General features: G+C 31.8%; 1 protein-coding gene across 1 annotated transcript in view; it reads left to right on the top strand.

The window, feature by feature from the left end:
• The first annotated feature begins 58 nt into the window (after positions 1–58).
• The window catches only part of LOC125604572 (protein Ycf2-like), a 12,830-nt gene continuing 8,337 nt past the window's right edge, over positions 59–4,551 (top strand). Inside the window, exon 1 of the mRNA XM_048774877.1 lies at positions 59–4,551. This exon is cut by the window's right edge and continues 8,337 nt beyond it. The gene's annotated coding sequence lies outside the window, so the exon portion shown is untranslated.

The raw sequence follows: 4,551 nt of genomic DNA, 5'->3' as shown, positions 1-4,551 counted from the left end.
TCAAGAAATCACCCGACCCGTACATCTGTAACGGTCACAATGGTATGTTGAAACTTGCTTGAACATGAATAACTCCCTTTGGTATTCTACGTACATTTTTACGTGAACCACTACGGTATTTTTACGTGAACCAATTCTTAATATAGGTTTTGCCATATTTTTTCATTTCACAAGAAATATATGGATATATCCATTTCATGTCAAAACGGACCTTTTTTTACTAGCTCCTTGGAAGTGCCTGTTTCCTTTAGTAAGATTATCCTTGTCTTTGTTTATGCCTCGGGTTGGAACAAATTACTATAATTCGTCCCCTCCTACGGATTAGCCGACACTTTTCACAAATTTTACGAACGGAAGCCCTTATTTTCATAGTTGTTATTCCTTAATTCTCTTAATATACTTATTGTTGGACGAAAAAAGGTTTCTTGATATTTTTGAATCTTGAATTGTATCTTCGTGAAAGGAATGTTGAATTTCAAAAAACCACTGACTTATTTGAATCCTTGTTATGGAGTCTAGAAAGTGGCTGTTCCCCGATTAACTTAATACCTAAGAACTTACTAAAATTTTTACCCCCCTTTTTCTCCTATAGGTATACCTATACAAAAATATGTCGAATCCTTTCAGAAGCATGACCTAAAATAAAAAAAATCTTTAGTATCTAAACAAAATCGAACCATACCGTTCGGAAGTGATTCATAAAGAAAACTTTCATTAATTCATTTTTTTCTTTAATTTCATTCGGGGTAAAAAATTCTAAACTTTTTTAGCAGGGGTGGTATTACACAACCCCCCCCCCTTTTTTTTCACAAATGCTAAGTTCCGGATATCCAATTTTGATATTAGAAGGATTACCATATATAACACAAAATTTCTCCGCCGATTCTTTTTAGTCGAGCTTCTCGATCTGTCATTATACCTTGAGAAGTTGAAAGGATTACAATTCCTATTCCGCCTAAAATTCGTGGAATTCGTTGAGAGTTAGAATAGATTCGTAGACCCGGTCGGCTTATTCTCTTTAAATTTAAAATCGTTTTATAGGATTCTTTCTTATTTCGTCTATGTCTTAGGGTTAAAATCAAAAAATATTGATTGTTTTCGCGATGTTTCCTTACGTTTTCGATAAAACCCTCTCGTAAAAGTATTTTAACAATGCTTTCGGTGATGTTAGTCGATCCTATCCGAACTGTTCCTTTTCTATTCATGTCAGCATTTCGTATAGAGGTTATTATATCAGCAATAGTGTCTTTCCCCATGATAAGTTAAAATTCCTTAATTGTTCTATAATTTTGATATAATCAACATGTTATTTTTCTTTTATTTATATAAAAATAGAGACGAATTATATATTAATATATGAATTCAATTATTAATATATAAAATTATTAAGGGTATATGCGTGATACACAATCTATTAATTATAATTAATTTGATTTCAATACCATTTTTTAATCCTATCCTATATTAACTATCGATATTTAGGTCTTATAATACTTCAGGAGCTAATGAAACTATTTTAGTAAAGTTTAATTGTCTCAATTCCCGTGGGATCGCCCCAAAAACGCGAGTTCCTTTTGGATTTCCTTCTTGATCAATGACAACTGCGGCATTGTCGTCATATCGTATTATCGTCCCATTCTTACGTTTGAGTTCTTTACAAGTACGTACAATTACAGCTCTGACCACTTCTGATCTTTCTAGAGTAGTATTTGGGATTGCTTCCTTGATTACAGCAACAATAACGTCACCAATATGAGCATAGCGGCGATTACTAGCTCCTATTATTCGAATACACATCAATTTTCGAGCCCCGCTGTTGTCTGCTACATTCAAATAGGTTTGTGGTTGAATCATATTTTTGTATCTCTTCTTTTAGTGCAAAGGACGAAGTAAAAAAAATATTGTTTGTCAAAAAAAACTTAGAATCTTTTTATCCTTAAATGTTATTTAGCTTTTTCATTCTATATTCCTATTCAGAAATAATGAATTGGGTTTTTATAGGCATTTTTGATGCCGCGATTGAAATAGCTTTTCTGGCTATATTTTCTGGTACACCACCCATTTCATAAAGGATTTTACCTGGTTTAACCACAGCTACCCAGTACTCTGGGGATCCTTTCCCAGAACCCATACGCGTTTCCGCGGGTCTTACTGTAACTGGCTTGTCTGGAAATATACGTACCCAAATTTTTCCACCACGTCGTATATTTCGTGTCATTGCTCGTCGCCCTGCTTCTATTTGTCTAGATGTAATCCAAGCGGGTTCAAGTGTTTGAAGAGCATATCTGCCAAAACAAATACGATTCCCACGAGAGGATATTCCTTTTAGTCTTCCTCGATGTTGTTTACGAAATTTGGTTCTTTTTGGGTTATAGTTGATGGGTTTTTTCTAAATGAGAAATTCCATCTCTACTGCAGAACTGGACGTGAGAGTTTCTTCTCATCCAGCTCCTCGCGAATAAAAGGATTAATTAAGATATAGATGTAGTTAATGATTAATCCTATTAATCATGGTTTTTTTTTTATTTCATCTTATCTCTTCTAAATTTGTGTATGTCTTTTTTGAAATAGAATCAAAGATCAATTTTATTTCGATTTATTTAAAAATAACGTAATATCATCATTACAAATGTAATTTTTATTAGAGTTAGAATATTATAACAAATCCTTATTTTTTTTTCATTGTTTTTTTCATCTTTTATTACTGTTTTTATTTGAAAAAAAAAAACCAATTTTTCGCCGGCGAATATTTACTCTTTCAATATCTATTTAAGTTTGCTGTTTATCCCCCGAGGTCTCAGAATCAAAATCAGAATAGATAATAAAGTTTCTGGTTTATTCCGCCATCCTGTCCAATGAATTACTAAGATTTCTTGTTCACTAGAATCCTATATATTCATGGGTTCCGTCGTTCCCATCGCTTCTTGATTAATCATTAGGCCTGAATTCTACAATGGAGCTTTTACATGAAATTTTGAATTTCTTTTTTTTTTGAGGCAATTTTCTCAGTTTTGATTGTCTCAAGGCTCTTAATTTTTTGTTTTCGGAACAGATTTATCTAATTATTATTATTTATCTAATTATTATGAATGAATCTGTATTGATGCTTTATTACATTGCTTTTCTTACAGTGACCTCATAGATTTTCCAAATTGGAATCATATATCATTAATATTCAATTTTTTCGCTCTTTCTTTCATCCTTCCATTTATCCGCATACTTTTTGATTACCTTTCATAACTTAATAATCATCTTTCTTTATTCTTTTTTTTTAGTCAGTTGCTCCAATGATATGATCAGCCTATCATATCTTGACTAATTTTTTGGATCCAGATAATGCGAAGCAATGAGTTGCTTAGGTTATTTATTAATGCTGTAGTTATTAGTTGGTAAGTTCTTTTTTTTTTTTATCGTAATCTAACCCTAAACCAACGAGTCACACACTAAGCATAGCAATTATATCAAAGGAGTTTTGATGGAAATGTTTATTCAACCTTATAGAATTGCTTATTTTTTTTTCTTAAACATAAAAAAGAAGACTACAAGTTTTTATTTTTATTTCTTTATAGTGTTATACTACATAGTTTTCGTTTTTTATCATTGGATAAAATGTAAAGACAAATAAAGTTTTTTTATTCTTCGTCTACGAATATCCAAATTTTTATTCCTAAAACCCCATAAATAGTTCGAACTGTATAGGAACAATAATCAATTTTAGCTTCAATTGTTTGTAAAGGAACTCTGCCTTCTCTGATCCATTCAACACGTGCAATTTCTTTTCCGTCGATACGTCCTGCAATTTGTACTTGAATTCCTTTTGTATTCGCCTGTTCAGTTAATTCAATAGCTTTTTTCATTGCTTTTCGAAAAGAAACGCGATTTTTTAATTGGCCAGCTATAAATTCTGCAAGAATATTAGGATGCCCATACGGATTGGAAATTCGGGTAATAGCAATGTTGAGTTTTCTATTGACACAATTAAGTTCTTTTTGAACATTCATCTGTAATTCTTCGATTCTTCGGGGTTTATCTTCAATTAATAATTTAGGAAATCCCATATAGATTATGATCTGAATGAGATCGATTCTTTTTTGAATTTCGATACGTGCAATTCCCTCCATACCAGAGGATATTCTTATATTTTTTTGGACATAATTTTTAATACAGTCTCGTATTTTTTTATCTTCTTCTAAACCTTCAGAATACTTTTTTGGTTGTGCAAACCAAATAGAATGATGACTTTGGGTTGTACCAAGTCTGAAACCAAGTGGATTTATTTTTTGTCCCATGGGCCTCCACTACTATATGTATCGTAACATGTTAGATTTATGTTTTCATTGCTGCATCCAGGTTTTTTTAAATACATTAAATATTCTTCATATTGTTGATATAAGGATATATCTTCCAATACGATAGTTATATGACAAGTGGATCTTTTTATTGGGTAACTCCGTCCTCGTGCCCGAGGTTTTAATTTTTTCACCGTATTTCCTTGATTCACTTCAGCTTTACTAATGACTAAATTGGTTTCTTTGAAACCCTTATTATGAC

The sequence above is a fragment of the Brassica napus genome, unplaced genomic scaffold (assembly GCF_020379485.1).
Source record: "Brassica napus cultivar Da-Ae unplaced genomic scaffold, Da-Ae ScsIHWf_569;HRSCAF=851, whole genome shotgun sequence".
NCBI classification, from domain to species: domain Eukaryota; kingdom Viridiplantae; phylum Streptophyta; class Magnoliopsida; order Brassicales; family Brassicaceae; genus Brassica; species Brassica napus.
This window is presented reverse-complemented; position numbering and strand designations above follow the sequence as displayed.